The sequence below is a fragment of the Leuciscus leuciscus genome, assembly GCF_965113295.1.
Source record: "Leuciscus leuciscus genome assembly, chromosome: 1".
In the NCBI taxonomy this organism is placed as follows: Eukaryota; Metazoa; Chordata; class Actinopteri; order Cypriniformes; family Leuciscidae; genus Leuciscus; species Leuciscus leuciscus.
The window spans coordinates 6,006,842-6,032,492 of NC_138725.1; positions in this window are offsets into that span (position 1 = coordinate 6,006,842).

A 25,651-nucleotide genomic window follows, 5' to 3' on the forward strand; every position below is an offset into this window, starting at 1 on the left:
ATGAGTGACACTTACACATTATAAAACACAAATGCATACGCCCTGGGACGCAACACCAGTCAAATTAAATCATTAAAGGAAAATCCATCTTTCCAGTGCATACACAGAAAGCGGCATCAGATCTGGCATTCACTGTATTTACAATTGCATAAATAAAGCTATGAGATCGTTACAATTATAATATATTATAAAATATAAAAATAATAGATCACAATACTGTAGTTTATAGCCTAGGCTACTATATTTTAATCAAATAAATGCAGTCTGGGGGAGCGCATGAGACTTATTTCAAAAACATAAAAAAATCCAACTGACACACACACACACACACACACACACACACACACACAAGTTTCAAGTTTTGAAAAAAATACAACAACAAACAGTAATATTGTAAAGTCTTATAACAATTGAATTTAAAATTATATTGGATTATGTAACTGTTCACAAAATTCAGGGTTCAATCGCTTTCTGTTGTTGCATTGAGACTCTGGTAGGGCTTTATTTTGAAATTCTAGTCAGCAAAATAGAGGGAAAACAAACAATATTGACAATATTGGTTATAAAATGTTACTCACCATGTTAATTTATTGTTAATTTGACTGTTTCGTTCCGTTCGCCTTACATACTTGATCATCGTGAGGTAAACATTACCTACGCCAATAGGAGGCGCTTAATAACAGTGACGTACGCCAATAGCAGCTGCAGAGCAGAAGCAATGTGGGAAATGCCGACTGTTTTAAGGAATAAACGCAGAATTTTTTGTTCTTATCGTGTTCAACACAATCTACACTCGATCGCGCGAGGATCTCCATCGTAAAAAATCGCAACTTGAATTTTTTTTTAGTTACCGTCGAAGTGAAAGACGGGTCCAGTCTGTGGTATAAATAGCTGCCGAGCGCCCTTTACTATTGTCGTTGAATGCGGACAGGCAGGAACTCACCCATTGATCGCTAGACGGATCGGCTGATCTGGCTGGGCATACTCCCATCGCAGCGCGACGATCTTTTTGCCTTTTTTTTAATACTACATTTAAATAGTCCAAGTAATGGATACTGTACAACAGTGGTCATATGTTTATTTTGTGTGACATGACACCTATTGGTGTTGCCTATGAACAGTATACACTGAATACACTGTGACAGAGGCAACAAAAAAAAAAATATAGAATAATAATAACAACAATAATGATTATGACCACGCATGCAAAACAGAGAGAGAGAAAAGACTACATTCTATAAGAATAATTACACAATACCCACTGTTACCAGTGTTATGATCCCAATTCATGTTCTAGGGGCAAAAGGGAAAGTCACTTTAAAGCAAAAAATGAACAGCGACAAACAAAAGTGAACCTATACTGAGTCCCAGCACACAAAACACAAAGTAAGATTTCCAATACATTTATTTACAATAAGTGATAAATACAGTGCAAAAAGAATCCTAAACAAACAGCTCCAAAAGAAAAAGAAATGAAGCGTGTTCTTCAGGAGCAGGTAAAGCCAAAACAAACAAAAGATCACTAGCCGGTAGATGGACAACCTAATTAACCTGACAACAATAAACAACACAACTCTTACCTTACTTCCTAACTAACAAAAAAACAAAACAAACAAACAAACAAACAAACAAAACAAAAAAAAAAAACAGGAGAAAAGAAAAATGGCACCCACTCCCTACTGCTCCAACACTCAACAATGGGCAAACAATTCAAAGCTGTACACTACAGCCACAAGACATTTAAGTTGACCTCGGTTTAAGCTTAACACATCAAAGCTGCCACTACAGCCGTAACAACACATTTAAGCTTCACATACACCAACAAGAGCAACACTCCAAGTCTGGTAACACAACAGTCTCAGGCTCTTGGGAGAAGAACTCTCTCCCAGTCTCTCTCTCCGGCTCTGCTTGAATACTGGATCCTCTTGCCATTGATGAGGAACAGCTGGTAGGTCCCATCACCTAGATGAGGACAGGGAGGAGCACAGGAAATTGGACAAAACATACAACAAAACTACAACTCCCAGCAGGCCGTTGGGTCCATTGGCAGCACACACACTCAATAAATCAATGAGTGACACTTACACATTATAAAACACAAATGCATACGCCCTGGGACGCAACACCAGTCAAATTAAATCATTAAAGGAAAATCCATCTTTCCAGTGCATACACAGAAAGCGGCATCAGATCTGGCATTCACTGTATTTACAATTGCATAAATAAAGCTATGAGATCGTTACAATTATAATATATTATAAAATATAAAAATAATAGATCACAATACTGTAGTTTATAGCCTAGGCTACTATATTTTAATCAAATAAATGCAGTCTGGGGGAGCGCATGAGACTTATTTCAAAAACATAAAAAAATCCAACTGACACACACACACACACACACACACACACACACACACACAAGTTTCAAGTTTTGAAAAAAATACAACAACAAACAGTAATATTGTAAAGTCTTATAACAATTGAATTTAAAATTATATTGGATTATGTAACTGTTCACAAAATTCAGGGTTCAATCGCTTTCTGTTGTTGCATTGAGACTCTGGTAGGGCTTTATTTTGAAATTCTAGTCAGCAAAATAGAGGGAAAACAAACAATATTGACAATATTGGTTATAAAATGTTACTCACCATGTTAATTTATTGTTAATTTGACTGTTTCGTTCCGTTCGCCTTACATACTTGATCATCGTGAGGTAAACATTACCTACGCCAATAGGAGGCGCTTAATAACAGTGACGTACGCCAATAGCAGCTGCAGAGCAGAAGCAATGTGGGAAATGCCGACTGTTTTAAGGAATAAACGCAGAATTTTTTGTTCTTATCGTGTTCAACACAATCTACACTCGATCGCGCGAGGATCTCCATCGTAAAAAATCGCAACTTGAATTTTTTTTTAGTTACCGTCGAAGTGAAAGACGGGTCCAGTCTGTGGTATAAATAGCTGCCGAGCGCCCTTTACTATTGTCGTTGAATGCGGACAGGCAGGAACTCACCCATTGATCGCTAGACGGATCGGCTGATCTGGCTGGGCATACTCCCATCGCAGCGCGACGATCTTTTTGCCTTTTTTTTAATACTACATTTAAATAGTCCAAGTAATGGATACTGTACAACAGTGGTCATATGTTTATTTTGTGTGACATGACACCTATTGGTGTTGCCTATGAACAGTATACACTGAATACACTGTGACAGAGGCAACAAAAAAAAAAATATAGAATAATAATAACAACAATAATGATTATGACCACGCATGCAAAACAGAGAGAGAGAAAAGACTACATTCTATAAGAATAATTACACAATACCCACTGTTACCAGTGTTATGATCCCAATTCATGTTCTAGGGGCAAAAGGGAAAGTCACTTTAAAGCAAAAAATGAACAGCGACAAACAAAAGTGAACCTATACTGAGTCCCAGCACACAAAACACAAAGTAAGATTTCCAATACATTTATTTACAATAAGTGATAAATACAGTGCAAAAAGAATCCTAAACAAACAGCTCCAAAAGAAAAAGAAATGAAGCGTGTTCTTCAGGAGCAGGTAAAGCCAAAACAAACAAAAGATCACTAGCCGGTAGATGGACAACCTAATTAACCTGACAACAATAAACAACACAACTCTTACCTTACTTCCTAACTAACAAAAAAACAAAACAAACAAACAAACAAACAAACAAAACAAAAAAAAAAAACAGGAGAAAAGAAAAATGGCACCCACTCCCTACTGCTCCAACACTCAACAATGGGCAAACAATTCAAAGCTGTACACTACAGCCACAAGACATTTAAGTTGACCTCGGTTTAAGCTTAACACATCAAAGCTGCCACTACAGCCGTAACAACACATTTAAGCTTCACATACACCAACAAGAGCAACACTCCAAGTCTGGTAACACAACAGTCTCAGGCTCTTGGGAGAAGAACTCTCTCCCAGTCTCTCTCTCCGGCTCTGCTTGAATACTGGATCCTCTTGCCATTGATGAGGAACAGCTGGTAGGTCCCATCACCTAGATGAGGACAGGGAGGAGCACAGGAAATTGGACAAAACATACAACAAAACTACAACTCCCAGCAGGCCGTTGGGTCCATTGGCAGCACACACACTCAATAAATCAATGAGTGACACTTACACATTATAAAACACAAATGCATACGCCCTGGGACGCAACACCAGTCAAATTAAATCATTAAAGGAAAATCCATCTTTCCAGTGCATACACAGAAAGCGGCATCAGATCTGGCATTCACTGTATTTACAATTGCATAAATAAAGCTATGAGATCGTTACAATTATAATATATTATAAAATATAAAAATAATAGATCACAATACTGTAGTTTATAGCCTAGGCTACTATATTTTAATCAAATAAATGCAGTCTGGGGGAGCGCATGAGACTTATTTCAAAAACATAAAAAAATCCAACTGACACACACACACACACACACACACACACACACACAAGTTTCAAGTTTTGAAAAAAATACAACAACAAACAGTAATATTGTAAAGTCTTATAACAATTGAATTTAAAATTATATTGGATTATGTAACTGTTCACAAAATTCAGGGTTCAATCGCTTTCTGTTGTTGCATTGAGACTCTGGTAGGGCTTTATTTTGAAATTCTAGTCAGCAAAATAGAGGGAAAACAAACAATATTGACAATATTGGTTATAAAATGTTACTCACCATGTTAATTTATTGTTAATTTGACTGTTTCGTTCCGTTCGCCTTACATACTTGATCATCGTGAGGTAAACATTACCTACGCCAATAGGAGGCGCTTAATAACAGTGACGTACGCCAATAGCAGCTGCAGAGCAGAAGCAATGTGGGAAATGCCGACTGTTTTAAGGAATAAACGCAGAATTTTTTGTTCTTATCGTGTTCAACACAATCTACACTCGATCGCGCGAGGATCTCCATCGTAAAAAATCGCAACTTGAATTTTTTTTTAGTTACCGTCGAAGTGAAAGACGGGTCCAGTCTGTGGTATAAATAGCTGCCGAGCGCCCTTTACTATTGTCGTTGAATGCGGACAGGCAGGAACTCACCCATTGATCGCTAGACGGATCGGCTGATCTGGCTGGGCATACTCCCATCGCAGCGCGACGATCTTTTTGCCTTTTTTTTAATACTACATTTAAATAGTCCAAGTAATGGATACTGTACAACAGTGGTCATATGTTTATTTTGTGTGACATGACACCTATTGGTGTTGCCTATGAACAGTATACACTGAATACACTGTGACAGAGGCAACAAAAAAAAAAATATAGAATAATAATAACAACAATAATGATTATGACCACGCATGCAAAACAGAGAGAGAGAAAAGACTACATTCTATAAGAATAATTACACAATACCCACTGTTACCAGTGTTATGATCCCAATTCATGTTCTAGGGGCAAAAGGGAAAGTCACTTTAAAGCAAAAAATGAACAGCGACAAACAAAAGTGAACCTATACTGAGTCCCAGCACACAAAACACAAAGTAAGATTTCCAATACATTTATTTACAATAAGTGATAAATACAGTGCAAAAAGAATCCTAAACAAACAGCTCCAAAAGAAAAAGAAATGAAGCGTGTTCTTCAGGAGCAGGTAAAGCCAAAACAAACAAAAGATCACTAGCCGGTAGATGGACAACCTAATTAACCTGACAACAATAAACAACACAACTCTTACCTTACTTCCTAACTAACAAAAAAACAAAACAAACAAACAAACAAACAAACAAACAAACAAACAAACAAACAAAACAAAAAAAAAAAACAGGAGAAAAGAAAAATGGCACCCACTCCCTACTGCTCCAACACTCAACAATGGGCAAACAATTCAAAGCTGTACACTACAGCCACAAGACATTTAAGTTGACCTCGGTTTAAGCTTAACACATCAAAGCTGCCACTACAGCCGTAACAACACATTTAAGCTTCACATACACCAACAAGAGCAACACTCCAAGTCTGGTAACACAACAGTCTCAGGCTCTTGGGAGAAGAACTCTCTCCCAGTCTCTCTCTCCGGCTCTGCTTGAATACTGGATCCTCTTGCCATTGATGAGGAACAGCTGGTAGGTCCCATCACCTAGATGAGGACAGGGAGGAGCACAGGAAATTGGACAAAACATACAACAAAACTACAACTCCCAGCAGGCCGTTGGGTCCATTGGCAGCACACACACTCAATAAATCAATGAGTGACACTTACACATTATAAAACACAAATGCATACGCCCTGGGACGCAACACCAGTCAAATTAAATCATTAAAGGAAAATCCATCTTTCCAGTGCATACACAGAAAGCGGCATCAGATCTGGCATTCACTGTATTTACAATTGCATAAATAAAGCTATGAGATCGTTACAATTATAATATATTATAAAATATAAAAATAATAGATCACAATACTGTAGTTTATAGCCTAGGCTACTATATTTTAATCAAATAAATGCAGTCTGGGGGAGCGCATGAGACTTATTTCAAAAACATAAAAAACCAACTGACACACACACACACACACACACACACACACACACACAAGTTTCAAGTTTTGAAAAAAATACAACAACAAACAGTAATATTGTAAAGTCTTATAACAATTGAATTTAAAATTATATTGGATTATGTAACTGTTCACAAAATTCAGGGTTCAATCGCTTTCTGTTGTTGCATTGAGACTCTGGTAGGGCTTTATTTTGAAATTCTAGTCAGCAAAATAGAGGGAAAACAAACAATATTGACAATATTGGTTATAAAATGTTACTCACCATGTTAATTTATTGTTAATTTGACTGTTTCGTTCCGTTCGCCTTACATACTTGATCATCGTGAGGTAAACATTACCTACGCCAATAGGAGGCGCTTAATAACAGTGACGTACGCCAATAGCAGCTGCAGAGCAGAAGCAATGTGGGAAATGCCGACTGTTTTAAGGAATAAACGCAGAATTTTTTGTTCTTATCGTGTTCAACACAATCTACACTCGATCGCGCGAGGATCTCCATCGTAAAAAATCGCAACTTGAATTTTTTTTTAGTTACCGTCGAAGTGAAAGACGGGTCCAGTCTGTGGTATAAATAGCTGCCGAGCGCCCTTTACTATTGTCGTTGAATGCGGACAGGCAGGAACTCACCCATTGATCGCTAGACGGATCGGCTGATCTGGCTGGGCATACTCCCATCGCAGCGCGACGATCTTTTTGCCTTTTTTTTAATACTACATTTAAATAGTCCAAGTAATGGATACTGTACAACAGTGGTCATATGTTTATTTTGTGTGACATGACACCTATTGGTGTTGCCTATGAACAGTATACACTGAATACACTGTGACAGAGGCAACAAAAAAAAAAATATAGAATAATAATAACAACAATAATGATTATGACCACGCATGCAAAACAGAGAGAGAGAAAAGACTACATTCTATAAGAATAATTACACAATACCCACTGTTACCAGTGTTATGATCCCAATTCATGTTCTAGGGGCAAAAGGGAAAGTCACTTTAAAGCAAAAAATGAACAGCGACAAACAAAAGTGAACCTATACTGAGTCCCAGCACACAAAACACAAAGTAAGATTTCCAATACATTTATTTACAATAAGTGATAAATACAGTGCAAAAAGAATCCTAAACAAACAGCTCCAAAAGAAAAAGAAATGAAGCGTGTTCTTCAGGAGCAGGTAAAGCCAAAACAAACAAAAGATCACTAGCCGGTAGATGGACAACCTAATTAACCTGACAACAATAAACAACACAACTCTTACCTTACTTCCTAACTAACAAAAAAACAAAACAAACAAACAAACAAACAAACAAACAAACAAACAAAACAAAAAAAAAAAACAGGAGAAAAGAAAAATGGCACCCACTCCCTACTGCTCCAACACTCAACAATGGGCAAACAATTCAAAGCTGTACACTACAGCCACAAGACATTTAAGTTGACCTCGGTTTAAGCTTAACACATCAAAGCTGCCACTACAGCCGTAACAACACATTTAAGCTTCACATACACCAACAAGAGCAACACTCCAAGTCTGGTAACACAACAGTCTCAGGCTCTTGGGAGAAGAACTCTCTCCCAGTCTCTCTCTCCGGCTCTGCTTGAATACTGGATCCTCTTGCCATTGATGAGGAACAGCTGGTAGGTCCCATCACCTAGATGAGGACAGGGAGGAGCACAGGAAATTGGACAAAACATACAACAAAACTACAACTCCCAGCAGGCCGTTGGGTCCATTGGCAGCACACACACTCAATAAATCAATGAGTGACACTTACACATTATAAAACACAAATGCATACGCCCTGGGACGCAACACCAGTCAAATTAAATCATTAAAGGAAAATCCATCTTTCCAGTGCATACACAGAAAGCGGCATCAGATCTGGCATTCACTGTATTTACAATTGCATAAATAAAGCTATGAGATCGTTACAATTATAATATATTATAAAATATAAAAATAATAGATCACAATACTGTAGTTTATAGCCTAGGCTACTATATTTTAATCAAATAAATGCAGTCTGGGGGAGCGCATGAGACTTATTTCAAAAACATAAAAAAATCCAACTGACACACACACACACACACACACACACACACACACAAGTTTCAAGTTTTGAAAAAAATACAACAACAAACAGTAATATTGTAAAGTCTTATAACAATTGAATTTAAAATTATATTGGATTATGTAACTGTTCACAAAATTCAGGGTTCAATCGCTTTCTGTTGTTGCATTGAGACTCTGGTAGGGCTTTATTTTGAAATTCTAGTCAGCAAAATAGAGGGAAAACAAACAATATTGACAATATTGGTTATAAAATGTTACTCACCATGTTAATTTATTGTTAATTTGACTGTTTCGTTCCGTTCGCCTTACATACTTGATCATCGTGAGGTAAACATTACCTACGCCAATAGGAGGCGCTTAATAACAGTGACGTACGCCAATAGCAGCTGCAGAGCAGAAGCAATGTGGGAAATGCCGACTGTTTTAAGGAATAAACGCAGAATTTTTTGTTCTTATCGTGTTCAACACAATCTACACTCGATCGCGCGAGGATCTCCATCGTAAAAAATCGCAACTTGAATTTTTTTTTAGTTACCGTCGAAGTGAAAGACGGGTCCAGTCTGTGGTATAAATAGCTGCCGAGCGCCCTTTACTATTGTCGTTGAATGCGGACAGGCAGGAACTCACCCATTGATCGCTAGACGGATCGGCTGATCTGGCTGGGCATACTCCCATCGCAGCGCGACGATCTTTTTGCCTTTTTTTTAATACTACATTTAAATAGTCCAAGTAATGGATACTGTACAACAGTGGTCATATGTTTATTTTGTGTGACATGACACCTATTGGTGTTGCCTATGAACAGTATACACTGAATACACTGTGACAGAGGCAACAAAAAAAAAAATATAGAATAATAATAACAACAATAATGATTATGACCACGCATGCAAAACAGAGAGAGAGAAAAGACTACATTCTATAAGAATAATTACACAATACCCACTGTTACCAGTGTTATGATCCCAATTCATGTTCTAGGGGCAAAAGGGAAAGTCACTTTAAAGCAAAAAATGAACAGCGACAAACAAAAGTGAACCTATACTGAGTCCCAGCACACAAAACACAAAGTAAGATTTCCAATACATTTATTTACAATAAGTGATAAATACAGTGCAAAAAGAATCCTAAACAAACAGCTCCAAAAGAAAAAGAAATGAAGCGTGTTCTTCAGGAGCAGGTAAAGCCAAAACAAACAAAAGATCACTAGCCGGTAGATGGACAACCTAATTAACCTGACAACAATAAACAACACAACTCTTACCTTACTTCCTAACTAACAAAAAAACAAAACAAACAAACAAACAAACAAACAAAACAAAAAAAAAAAACAGGAGAAAAGAAAAATGGCACCCACTCCCTACTGCTCCAACACTCAACAATGGGCAAACAATTCAAAGCTGTACACTACAGCCACAAGACATTTAAGTTGACCTCGGTTTAAGCTTAACACATCAAAGCTGCCACTACAGCCGTAACAACACATTTAAGCTTCACATACACCAACAAGAGCAACACTCCAAGTCTGGTAACACAACAGTCTCAGGCTCTTGGGAGAAGAACTCTCTCCCAGTCTCTCTCTCCGGCTCTGCTTGAATACTGGATCCTCTTGCCATTGATGAGGAACAGCTGGTAGGTCCCATCACCTAGATGAGGACAGGGAGGAGCACAGGAAATTGGACAAAACATACAACAAAACTACAACTCCCAGCAGGCCGTTGGGTCCATTGGCAGCACACACACTCAATAAATCAATGAGTGACACTTACACATTATAAAACACAAATGCATACGCCCTGGGACGCAACACCAGTCAAATTAAATCATTAAAGGAAAATCCATCTTTCCAGTGCATACACAGAAAGCGGCATCAGATCTGGCATTCACTGTATTTACAATTGCATAAATAAAGCTATGAGATCGTTACAATTATAATATATTATAAAATATAAAAATAATAGATCACAATACTGTAGTTTATAGCCTAGGCTACTATATTTTAATCAAATAAATGCAGTCTGGGGGAGCGCATGAGACTTATTTCAAAAACATAAAAAAATCCAACTGACACACACACACACACACACACACACACACACACAAGTTTCAAGTTTTGAAAAAAATACAACAACAAACAGTAATATTGTAAAGTCTTATAACAATTGAATTTAAAATTATATTGGATTATGTAACTGTTCACAAAATTCAGGGTTCAATCGCTTTCTGTTGTTGCATTGAGACTCTGGTAGGGCTTTATTTTGAAATTCTAGTCAGCAAAATAGAGGGAAAACAAACAATATTGACAATATTGGTTATAAAATGTTACTCACCATGTTAATTTATTGTTAATTTGACTGTTTCGTTCCGTTCGCCTTACATACTTGATCATCGTGAGGTAAACATTACCTACGCCAATAGGAGGCGCTTAATAACAGTGACGTACGCCAATAGCAGCTGCAGAGCAGAAGCAATGTGGGAAATGCCGACTGTTTTAAGGAATAAACGCAGAATTTTTTGTTCTTATCGTGTTCAACACAATCTACACTCGATCGCGCGAGGATCTCCATCGTAAAAAATCGCAACTTGAATTTTTTTTTAGTTACCGTCGAAGTGAAAGACGGGTCCAGTCTGTGGTATAAATAGCTGCCGAGCGCCCTTTACTATTGTCGTTGAATGCGGACAGGCAGGAACTCACCCATTGATCGCTAGACGGATCGGCTGATCTGGCTGGGCATACTCCCATCGCAGCGCGACGATCTTTTTGCCTTTTTTTTAATACTACATTTAAATAGTCCAAGTAATGGATACTGTACAACAGTGGTCATATGTTTATTTTGTGTGACATGACACCTATTGGTGTTGCCTATGAACAGTATACACTGAATACACTGTGACAGAGGCAACAAAAAAAAAAATATAGAATAATAATAACAACAATAATGATTATGACCACGCATGCAAAACAGAGAGAGAGAAAAGACTACATTCTATAAGAATAATTACACAATACCCACTGTTACCAGTGTTATGATCCCAATTCATGTTCTAGGGGCAAAAGGGAAAGTCACTTTAAAGCAAAAAATGAACAGCGACAAACAAAAGTGAACCTATACTGAGTCCCAGCACACAAAACACAAAGTAAGATTTCCAATACATTTATTTACAATAAGTGATAAATACAGTGCAAAAAGAATCCTAAACAAACAGCTCCAAAAGAAAAAGAAATGAAGCGTGTTCTTCAGGAGCAGGTAAAGCCAAAACAAACAAAAGATCACTAGCCGGTAGATGGACAACCTAATTAACCTGACAACAATAAACAACACAACTCTTACCTTACTTCCTAACTAACAAAAAAACAAAACAAACAAACAAACAAACAAACAAACAAACAAAACAAAAAAAAAAAACAGGAGAAAAGAAAAATGGCACCCACTCCCTACTGCTCCAACACTCAACAATGGGCAAACAATTCAAAGCTGTACACTACAGCCACAAGACATTTAAGTTGACCTCGGTTTAAGCTTAACACATCAAAGCTGCCACTACAGCCGTAACAACACATTTAAGCTTCACATACACCAACAAGAGCAACACTCCAAGTCTGGTAACACAACAGTCTCAGGCTCTTGGGAGAAGAACTCTCTCCCAGTCTCTCTCTCCGGCTCTGCTTGAATACTGGATCCTCTTGCCATTGATGAGGAACAGCTGGTAGGTCCCATCACCTAGATGAGGACAGGGAGGAGCACAGGAAATTGGACAAAACATACAACAAAACTACAACTCCCAGCAGGCCGTTGGGTCCATTGGCAGCACACACACTCAATAAATCAATGAGTGACACTTACACATTATAAAACACAAATGCATACGCCCTGGGACGCAACACCAGTCAAATTAAATCATTAAAGGAAAATCCATCTTTCCAGTGCATACACAGAAAGCGGCATCAGATCTGGCATTCACTGTATTTACAATTGCATAAATAAAGCTATGAGATCGTTACAATTATAATATATTATAAAATATAAAAATAATAGATCACAATACTGTAGTTTATAGCCTAGGCTACTATATTTTAATCAAATAAATGCAGTCTGGGGGAGCGCATGAGACTTATTTCAAAAACATAAAAAAATCCAACTGACACACACACACACACACACACACACACACACAAGTTTCAAGTTTTGAAAAAAATACAACAACAAACAGTAATATTGTAAAGTCTTATAACAATTGAATTTAAAATTATATTGGATTATGTAACTGTTCACAAAATTCAGGGTTCAATCGCTTTCTGTTGTTGCATTGAGACTCTGGTAGGGCTTTATTTTGAAATTCTAGTCAGCAAAATAGAGGGAAAACAAACAATATTGACAATATTGGTTATAAAATGTTACTCACCATGTTAATTTATTGTTAATTTGACTGTTTCGTTCCGTTCGCCTTACATACTTGATCATCGTGAGGTAAACATTACCTACGCCAATAGGAGGCGCTTAATAACAGTGACGTACGCCAATAGCAGCTGCAGAGCAGAAGCAATGTGGGAAATGCCGACTGTTTTAAGGAATAAACGCAGAATTTTTTGTTCTTATCGTGTTCAACACAATCTACACTCGATCGCGCGAGGATCTCCATCGTAAAAAATCGCAACTTGAATTTTTTTTTAGTTACCGTCGAAGTGAAAGACGGGTCCAGTCTGTGGTATAAATAGCTGCCGAGCGCCCTTTACTATTGTCGTTGAATGCGGACAGGCAGGAACTCACCCATTGATCGCTAGACGGATCGGCTGATCTGGCTGGGCATACTCCCATCGCAGCGCGACGATCTTTTTGCCTTTTTTTTAATACTACATTTAAATAGTCCAAGTAATGGATACTGTACAACAGTGGTCATATGTTTATTTTGTGTGACATGACACCTATTGGTGTTGCCTATGAACAGTATACACTGAATACACTGTGACAGAGGCAAAAAAAAAAATATATAGAATAATAATAACAACAATAATGATTATGACCACGCATGCAAAACAGAGAGAGAGAAAAGACTACATTCTATAAGAATAATTACACAATACCCACTGTTACCAGTGTTATGATCCCAATTCATGTTCTAGGGGCAAAAGGGAAAGTCACTTTAAAGCAAAAAATGAACAGCGACAAACAAAAGTGAACCTATACTGAGTCCCAGCACACAAAACACAAAGTAAGATTTCCAATACATTTATTTACAATAAGTGATAAATACAGTGCAAAAAGAATCCTAAACAAACAGCTCCAAAAGAAAAAGAAATGAAGCGTGTTCTTCAGGAGCAGGTAAAGCCAAAACAAACAAAAGATCACTAGCCGGTAGATGGACAACCTAATTAACCTACAACAATAAACAACACAACTCTTACCTTACTTCCTAACTAACAAAAAAACAAAACAAACAAACAAACAAACAAACAAACAAACAAACAAAACAAAAAAAAAAAACAGGAGAAAAGAAAAATGGCACCCACTCCCTACTGCTCCAACACTCAACAATGGGCAAACAATTCAAAGCTGTACACTACAGCCACAAGACATTTAAGTTGACCTCGGTTTAAGCTTAACACATCAAAGCTGCCACTACAGCCGTAACAACACATTTAAGCTTCACATACACCAACAAGAGCAACACTCCAAGTCTGGTAACACAACAGTCTCAGGCTCTTGGGAGAAGAACTCTCTCCCAGTCTCTCTCTCCGGCTCTGCTTGAATACTGGATCCTCTTGCCATTGATGAGGAACAGCTGGTAGGTCCCATCACCTAGATGAGGACAGGGAGGAGCACAGGAAATTGGACAAAACATACAACAAAACTACAACTCCCAGCAGGCCGTTGGGTCCATTGGCAGCACACACACTCAATAAATCAATGAGTGACACTTACACATTATAAAACACAAATGCATACGCCCTGGGACGCAACACCAGTCAAATTAAATCATTAAAGGAAAATCCATCTTTCCAGTGCATACACAGAAAGCGGCATCAGATCTGGCATTCACTGTATTTACAATTGCATAAATAAAGCTATGAGATCGTTACAATTATAATATATTATAAAATATAAAAATAATAGATCACAATACTGTAGTTTATAGCCTAGGCTACTATATTTTAATCAAATAAATGCAGTCTGGGGGAGCGCATGAGACTTATTTCAAAAACATAAAAAAATCCAACTGACACACACACACACACACACACACACACACACACACAAGTTTCAAGTTTTGAAAAAAATACAACAACAAACAGTAATATTGTAAAGTCTTATAACAATTGAATTTAAAATTATATTGGATTATGTAACTGTTCACAAAATTCAGGGTTCAATCGCTTTCTGTTGTTGCATTGAGACTCTGGTAGGGCTTTATTTTGAAATTCTAGTCAGCAAAATAGAGGGAAAACAAACAATATTGACAATATTGGTTATAAAATGTTACTCACCATGTTAATTTATTGTTAATTTGACTGTTTCGTTCCGTTCGCCTTACATACTTGATCATCGTGAGGTAAACATTACCTACGCCAATAGGAGGCGCTTAATAACAGTGACGTACGCCAATAGCAGCTGCAGAGCAGAAGCAATGTGGGAAATGCCGACTGTTTTAAGGAATAAACGCAGAATTTTTTGTTCTTATCGTGTTCAACACAATCTACACTCGATCGCGCGAGGATCTCCATCGTAAAAAATCGCAACTTGAATTTTTTTTTAGTTACCGTCGAAGTGAAAGACGGGTCCAGTCTGTGGTATAAATAGCTGCCGAGCGCCCTTTACTATTGTCGTTGAATGCGGACAGGCAGGAACTCACCCATTGATCGCTAGACGGATCGGCTGATCTGGCTGGGCATACTCCCATCGCAGCGCGACGATCTTTTTGCCTTTTTTTTAATACTACATTTAAATAGTCCAAGTAATGGATACTGTACAACAGTGGTCATATGTTTATTTTGTGTGACATGACACCTATTGGTGTTGCCTATGAACAGTATACACTGAATACACTGTGACAGAGGCAACAAAAAAAAAAATATAGAATAATAATAACAACAATAATGATTATGACCACGCATGCAAAACAGAGAGAGAGAAAAGACTACATTCTATAAGAATAATTACACAATACCCACTGTTACCAGTGTTATGATCCCAATTCATGTTCTAGGGGCAAAAGGGAAAGTCACTTTAAAGCAAAAAATGAACAGCGACAAACAAAAGTGAACCTATACTGAGTCCCAGCACACAAAACACAAAGTAAGATTTCCAATACATTTATTTACAATAAGTGATAAATACAGTGCAAAAAGAATCCTAAACAAACAGCTCCAAAAGAAAAAGAAATGAAGCGTGTTCTTCAGGAGCAGGTAAAGCCAAAACAAACAAAAGATCACTAGCCGGTAGATGGACAACCTAATTAACCTACAACAATAAACAACACAACTCTTACCTTACTTCCTAACTAACAAAAAAACAAAACAAACAAACAAACAAACAAACAAACAAAACAAAAAAAAAAAACAGGAGAAAAGAAAAATGGCACCCACTCCCTACTGCTCCAACACTCAACAATGGGCAAACAATTCAAAGCTGTACACTACAGCCACAAGACATTTAAGTTGACCTCGGTTTAAGCTTAACACATCAAAGCTGCCACTACAGCCGTAACAACACATTTAAGCTTCACATACACCAACAAGAGCAACACTCCAAGTCTGGTAACACAACAGTCTCAGGCTCTTGGGAGAAGAACTCTCTCCCAGTCTCTCTCTCCGGCTCTGCTTGAATACTGGATCCTCTTGCCATTGATGAGGAACAGCTGGTAGGTCCCATCACCTAGATGAGGACAGGGAGGAGCACAGGAAATTGGACAAAACATACAACAAAACTACAACTCCCAGCAGGCCGTTGGGTCCATTGGCAGCACACACACTCAATAAATCAATGAGTGACACTTACACATTATAAAACACAAATGCATACGCCCTGGGACGCAACACCAGTCAAATTAAATCATTAAAGGAAAATCCATCTTTCCAGTGCATACACAGAAAGCGGCATCAGATCTGGCATTCACTGTATTTACAATTGCATAAATAAAGCTATGAGATCGTTACAATTATAATATATTATAAAATATAAAAATAATAGATCACAATACTGTAGTTTATAGCCTAGGCTACTATATTTTAATCAAATAAATGCAGTCTGGGGGAGCGCATGAGACTTATTTCAAAAACATAAAAAAATCCAACTGACACACACACACACACACACACACACACACACACACACACAAGTTTCAAGTTTTGAAAAAAATACAACAACAAACAGTAATATTGTAAAGTCTTATAACAATTGAATTTAAAATTATATTGGATTATGTAACTGTTCACAAAATTCAGGGTTCAATCGCTTTCTGTTGTTGCATTGAGACTCTGGTAGGGCTTTATTTTGAAATTCTAGTCAGCAAAATAGAGGGAAAACAAACAATATTGACAATATTGGTTATAAAATGTTACTCACCATGTTAATTTATTGTTAATTTGACTGTTTCGTTCCGTTCGCCTTACATACTTGATCATCGTGAGGTAAACATTACCTACGCCAATAGGAGGCGCTTAATAACAGTGACGTACGCCAATAGCAGCTGCAGAGCAGAAGCAATGTGGGAAATGCCGACTGTTTTAAGGAATAAACGCAGAATTTTTTGTTCTTATCGTGTTCAACACAATCTACACTCGATCGCGCGAGGATCTCCATCGTAAAAAATCGCAACTTGAATTTTTTTTTAGTTACCGTCGAAGTGAAAGACGGGTCCAGTCTGTGGTATAAATAGCTGCCGAGCACCCTTTACTATTGTCGTTGAATGCGGACAGGCAGGAACTCACCCATTGATCGCTAGACGGATCGGCTGATCTGGCTGGGCATACTCCCATCGCAGCGCGACGATCTTTTTGCCTTTTTTTTAATACTACATTTAAATAGTCCAAGTAATGGATACTGTACAACAGTGGTCATATGTTTATTTTGTGTGACATGACACCTATTGGTGTTGCCTATGAACAGTATACACTGAATACACTGTGACAGAGGCAAAAAAAAAAATATATAGAATAATAATAACAACAATAATGATTATGACCACGCATGCAAAACAGAGAGAGAGAAAAGACTACATTCTATAAGAATAATTACACAATACCCACTGTTACCAGTGTTATGATCCCAATTCATGTTCTAGGGGCAAAAGGGAAAGTCACTTTAAAGCAAAAAATGAACAGCGACAAACAAAAGTGAACCTATACTGAGTCCCAGCACACAAAACACAAAGTAAGATTTCCAATACATTTATTTACAATAAGTGATAAATACAGTGCAAAAAGAATCCTAAACAAACAGCTCCAAAAGAAAAAGAAATGAAGCGTGTTCTTCAGGAGCAGGTAAAGCCAAAACAAACAAAAGATCACTAGCCGGTAGATGGACAACCTAATTAACCTACAACAATAAACAACACAACTCTTACCTTACTTCCTAACTAACAAAAAAACAAAACAAACAAACAAACAAACAAACAAACAAACAAAACAAAAAAAAAAAACAGGAGAAAAGAAAAATGGCACCCACTCCCTACTGCTCCAACACTCAACAATGGGCAAACAATTCAAAGCTGTACACTACAGCCACAAGACATTTAAGTTGACCTCGGTTTAAGCTTAACACATCAAAGCTGCCACTACAGCCGTAACAACACATTTAAGCTTCACATACACCAACAAGAGCAACACTCCAAGTCTGGTAACACAACAGTCTCAGGCTCTTGGGAGAAGAACTCTCTCCCAGTCTCTCTCTCCGGCTCTGCTTGAATACTGGATCCTCTTGCCATTGATGAGGAACAGCTGGTAGGTCCCATCACCTAGATGAGGACAGGGAGGAGCACAGGAAATTGGACAAAACATACAACAAAACTACAACTCCCAGCAGGCCGTTGGGTCCATTGGCAGCACACACACTCAATAAATCAATGAGTGACACTTACACATTATAAAACACAAATGCATACGCCCTGGGACGCAACACCAGTCAAATTAAATCATTAAAGGAAAATCCATCTTTCCAGTGCATACACAGAAAGCGGCATCAGATCTGGCATTCACTGTATTTACAATTGCATAAATAAAGCTATGAGATCGTTACAATTATAATATATTATAAAATATAAAAATAATAGATCACAATACTGTAGTTTATAGCCTAGGCTACTATATTTTAATCAAATAAATGCAGTCTGGGGGAGCGCATGAGACTTATTTCAAAAACATAAAAAAATCCAACTGACACACACACACACACACACACACACACACACACACACACAAGTTTCAAGTTTTGAAAAAAATACAACAACAAACAGTAATATTGTAAAGTCTTATAACAATTGAATTTAAAATTATATTGGATTATGTAACTGTTCACAAAATTCAGGGTTCAATCGCTTTCTGTTGTTGCATTGAGACTCTGGTAGGGCTTTATTTTGAAATTCTAGTCAGCAAAATAGAGGGAAAACAAACAATATTGACAATATTGGTTATAAAATGTTACTCACCATGTTAATTTATTGTTAATTTGACTGTTTCGTTCCGTTCGCCTTACATACTTGATCATCGTGAGGTAAACATTACCTACGCCAATAGGAGGCGCTTAATAACAGTGACGTACGCCAATAGCAGCTGCAGAGCAGAAGCAATGTGGGAAATGCCGACTGTTTTAAGGAATAAACGCAGAATTTTTTGTTCTTATCGTGTTCAACACAATCTACACTCGATCGCGCGAGGATCTCCATCGTAAAAAATCGCAACTTGAATTTTTTTTTAGTTACCGTCGAAGTGAAAGACGGGTCCAGTCTGTGGTATAAATAGCTGCCGAGCGCCCTTTACTATTGTCGTTGAATGCGGACAGGCAGGAACTCACCCATTGATCGCTAGACGGATCGGCTGATCTGGCTGGGCATACTCCCATCGCAGCGCGACGATCTTTTTGCCTTTTTTTTAATACTACATTTAAATAGTCCAAGTAATGGATACTGTACAACAGTGGTCATATGTTTATTTTGTGTGACATGACACCTATTGGTGTTGCCTATGAACAGTATACACTGAATACACTGTGACAGAGGCAAAAAAAAAAATATATAGAATAATAATAACAACAATAATGATTATGACCACGCATGCAAAACAGAGAGAGAGAAAAGACTACATTCTATAAGAATAATTACACAATACCCACTGTTACCAGTGTTATGATCCCAATTCATGTTCTAGGGGCAAAAGGGAAAGTCACTTTAAAGCAAAAAATGAACAGCGACAAACAAAAGTGAACCTATACTGAGTCCCAGCACACAAAACACAAAGTAAGATTTCCAATACATTTATTTACAATAAGTGATAAATACAGTGCAAAAAGAATCCTAAACAAACAGCTCCAAAAGAAAAAGAAATGAAGCGTGTTCTTCAGGAGCAGGTAAAGCCAAAACAAACAAAAGATCACTAGCCGGTAGATGGACAACCTAATTAACCTACAACAATAAACAACACAACTCTTACCTTACTTCCTAACTAACAAAAAAACAAAACAAACAAACAAACAAACAAACAAACAAACAAAACAAAAAAAAAAACAGGAGAAAAGAAAAATGGCACCCACTCCCTACTGCTCCAACACTCAACAATGGGCAAACAATTCAAAGCTGTACACTACAGCCACAAGACATTTAAGTTGACCTCGGTTTAAGCTTAACACATCAAAGCTGCCACTACAGCCGTAACAACACATTTAAGCTTCACATACACCAACAAGAGCAACACTCCAAGTCTGGTAACACAACAGTCTCAGGCTCTTGGGAGAAGAACTCTCTCCCAGTCTCTCTCTCCGGCTCTGCTTGAATACTGGATCCTCTTGCCATTGATGAGGAACAGCTGGTAGGTCCCATCACCTAGATGAGGACAGGGAGGAGCACAGGAAATTGGACAAAACATACAACAAAACTACAACTCCCAGCAGGCCGTTGGGTCCATTGGCAGCACACACACTCAATAAATCAATGAGTGACACTTACACATTATAAAACACAAATGCATACGCCCTGGGACGCAACACCAGTCAAATTAAATCATTAAAGGAAAATCCATCTTTCCAGTGCATACACAGAAAGCGGCATCAGATCTGGCATTCACTGTATTTACAATTGCATAAATAAAGCTATGAGATCGTTACAATTATAATATATTATAAAATATAAAAATAATAGATCACAATACTGTAGTTTATAGCCTAGGCTACTATATTTTAATCAAATAAATGCAGTCTGGGGGAGCGCATGAGACTTATTTCAAAAACATAAAAAAATCCAACTGACACACACACACACACACACACACACACACACAAGTTTCAAGTTTTGAAAAAAATACAACAACAAACAGTAATATTGTAAAGTCTTATAACAATTGAATTTAAAATTATATTGGATTATGTAACTGTTCACAAAATTCAGGGTTCAATCGCTTTCTGTTGTTGCATTGAGACTCTGGTAGGGCTTTATTTTGAAATTCTAGTCAGCAAAATAGAGGGAAAACAAACAATATTGACAATATTGGTTATAAAATGTTACTCACCATGTTAATTTATTGTTAATTTGACTGTTTCGTTCCGTTCGCCTTACATACTTGATCATCGTGAGGTAAACATTACCTACGCCAATAGGAGGCGCTTAATAACAGTGACGTACGCCAATAGCAGCTGCAGAGCAGAAGCAATGTGGGAAATGCCGACTGTTTTAAGGAATAAACGCAGAATTTTTTGTTCTTATCGTGTTCAACACAATCTACACTCGATCGCGCGAGGATCTCCATCGTAAAAAATCGCAACTTGAATTTTTTTTTAGTTACCGTCGAAGTGAAAGACGGGTCCAGTCTGTGGTATAAATAGCTGCCGAGCGCCCTTTACTATTGTCGTTGAATGCGGACAGGCAGGAACTCACCCATTGATCGCTAGACGGATCGGCTGATCTGGCTGGGCATACTCCCATCGCAGCGCGACGATCTTTTTGCCTTTTTTTTAATACTACATTTAAATAGTCCAAGTAATGGATACTGTACAACAGTGGTCATATGTTTATTTTGTGTGACATGACACCTATTGGTGTTGCCTATGAACAGTATACACTGAATACACTGTGACAGAGGCAAAAAAAAAAAAAATATAGAATAATAATAACAACAATAATGATTATGACCACGCATGCAAAACAGAGAGAGAGAAAAGACTACATTCTATAAGAATAATTACACAATACCCACTGTTACCAGTGTTATGATCCCAATTCATGTTCTAGGGGCAAAAGGGAAAGTCACTTTAAAGCAAAAAATGAACAGCGACAAACAAAAGTGAACCTATACTGAGTCCCAGCACACAAAACACAAAGTAAGATTTCCAATACATTTATTTACAATAAGTGATAAATACAGTGCAAAAAGAATCCTAAACAAACAGCTCCAAAAGAAAAAGAAATGAAGCGTGTTCTTCAGGAGCAGGTAAAGCCAAAACAAACAAAAGATCACTAGCCGGTAGATGGACAACCTAATTAACCTACAACAATAAACAACACAACTCTTACCTTACTTCCTAACTAACAAAAAAACAAAACAAACAAACAAACAAACAAACAAACAAACAAAACAAAAAAAAAAAACAGGAGAAAAGAAAAATGGCACCCACTCCCTACTGCTCCAACACTCAACAATGGGCAAACAATTCAAAGCTGTACACTACAGCCACAAGACATTTAAGTTGACCTCGGTTTAAGCTTAACACATCAAAGCTGCCACTACAGCCGTAACAACACATTTAAGCTTCACATACACCAACAAGAGCAACACTCCAAGTCTGGTAACACAACAGTCTCAGGCTCTTGGGAGAAGAACTCTCTCCCAGTCTCTCTCTCCGGCTCTGCTTGAATACTGGATCCTCTTGCCATTGATGAGGAACAGCTGGTAGGTCCCATCACCTAGATGAGGACAGGGAGGAGCACAGGAAATTGGACAAAACATACAACAAAACTACAACTCCCAGCAGGCCGTTGGGTCCATTGGCAGCACACACACTCAATAAATCAATGAGTGACACTTACACATTATAAAACACAAATGCATACGCCCTGGGACGCAACACCAGTCAAATTAAATCATTAAAGGAAAATCCATCTTTCCAGTGCATACACAGAAAGCGGCATCAGATCTGGCATTCACTGTATTTACAATTGCATAAATAAAGCTATGAGATCGTTACAATTATAATATATTATAAAATATAAAAATAATAGATCACAATACTGTAGTTTATAGCCTAGGCTACTATATTTTAATCAAATAAATGCAGTCTGGGGGAGCGCATGAGACTTATTTCAAAAACATAAAAAAATCCAACTGACACACACACACACACACACACACACACACACAAGTTTCAAGTTTTGAAAAAAATACAACAACAAACAGTAATATTGTAAAGTCTTATAACAATTGAATTTAAAATTATATTGGATTATGTAACTGTTCACAAAATTCAGGGTTCAATCGCTTTCTGTTGTTGCATTGAGACTCTGGTAGGGCTTTATTTTGAAATTCTAGTCAGCAAAATAGAGGGAAAACAAACAATATTGACAATATTGGTTATAAAATGTTACTCACCATGTTAATTTATTGTTAATTTGACTGTTTCGTTCCGTTCGCCTTACATACTTGATCATCGTGAGGTAAACATTACCTACGCCAATAGGAGGCGCTTAATAACAGTGACGTACGCCAATAGCAGCTGCAGAGCAGAAGCAATGTGGGAAATGCCGACTGTTTTAAGGAATAAACGCAGAATTTTTTGTTCTTATCGTGTTCAACACAATCTACACTCGATCGCGCGAGGATCTCCATCGTAAAAAATCGCAACTTGAATTTTTTTTTAGTTACCGTCGAAGTGAAAGACGGGTCCAGTCTGTGGTATAAATAGCTGCCGAGCGCCCTTTACTATTGTCGTTGAATGCGGACAGGCAGGAACTCACCCATTGATCGCTAGACGGATCGGCTGATCTGGCTGGGCATACTCCCATCGCAGCGCGACGATCTTTTTGCCTTTTTTTTAATACTACATTTAAATAGTCCAAGTAATGGATACTGTACAACAGTGGTCATATGTTTATTTTGTGTGACATGACACCTATTGGTGTTGCCTATGAACAGTATACACTGAATACACTGTGACAGAGGCAAAAAAAAAAATATATAGAATAATAATAACAACAATAATGATTATGACCACGCATGCAAAACAGAGAGAGAGAAAAGACTACATTCTATAAGAATAATTACACAATACCCACTGTTACCAGTGTTATGATCCCAATTCATGTTCTAGGGGCAAAAGGGAAAGTCACTTTAAAGCAAAAAATGAACAGCGACAAACAAAAGTGAACCTATACTGAGTCCCAGCACACAAAACACAAAGTAAGATTTCCAATACATTTATTTACAATAAGTGATAAATACAGTGCAAAAAGAATCCTAAACAAACAGCTCCAAAAGAAAAAGAAATGAAGCGTGTTCTTCAGGAGCAGGTAAAGCCAAAACAAACAAAAGATCACTAGCCGGTAGATGGACAACCTAATTAACCTACAACAATAAACAACACAACTCTTACCTTACTTCCTAACTAACAAAAAAACAAAACAAACAAACAAACAAACAAACAAACAAACAAACAAAACAAAAAAAAAAAACAGGAGAAAAGAAAAATGGCACCCACTCCCTACTGCTCCAACACTCAACAATGGGCAAACAATTCAAAGCTGTACACTACAGCCACAAGACATTTAAGTTGACCTCGGTTTAAGCTTAACACATCAAAGCTGCCACTACAGCCGTAACAACACATTTAAGCTTCACATACACCAACAAGAGCAACACTCCAAGTCTGGTAACACAACAGTCTCAGGCTCTTGGGAGAAGAACTCTCTCCCAGTCTCTCTCTCCGGCTCTGCTTGAATACTGGATCCTCTTGCCATTGATGAGGAACAGCTGGTAGGTCCCATCACCTAGATGAGGACAGGGAGGAGCACAGGAAATTGGACAAAACATACAACAAAACTACAACTCCCAGCAGGCCGTTGGGTCCATTGGCAGCACACACACTCAATAAATCAATGAGTGACACTTACACATTATAAAACACAAATGCATACGCCCTGGGACGCAACACCAGTCAAATTAAATCATTAAAGGAAAATCCATCTTTCCAGTGCATACACAGAAAGCGGCATCAGATCTGGCATTCACTGTATTTACAATTGCATAAATAAAGCTATGAGATCGTTACAATTATAATATATTATAAAATATAAAAATAATAGATCACAATACTGTAGTTTATAGCCTAGGCTACTATATTTTAATCAAATAAATGCAGTCTGGGGGAGCGCATGAGACTTATTTCAAAAACATAAAAAAATCCAACTGACACACACACACACACACACACACACACACACACACACAAGTTTCAAGTTTTGAAAAAAATACAACAACAAACAGTAATATTGTAAAGTCTTATAACAATTGAATTTAAAATTATATTGGATTATGTAACTGTTCACAAAATTCAGGGTTCAATCGCTTTCTGTTGTTGCATTGAGACTCTGGTAGGGCTTTATTTTGAAATTCTAGTCAGCAAAATAGAGGGAAAACAAACAATATTGACAATATTGGTTATAAAATGTTACTCACCATGTTAATTTATTGTTAATTTGACTGTTTCGTTCCGTTCGCCTTACATACTTGATCATCGTGAGGTAAACATTACCTACGCCAATAGGAGGCGCTTAATAACAGTGACGTACGCCAATAGCAGCTGCAGAGCAGAAGCAATGTGGGAAATGCCGACTGT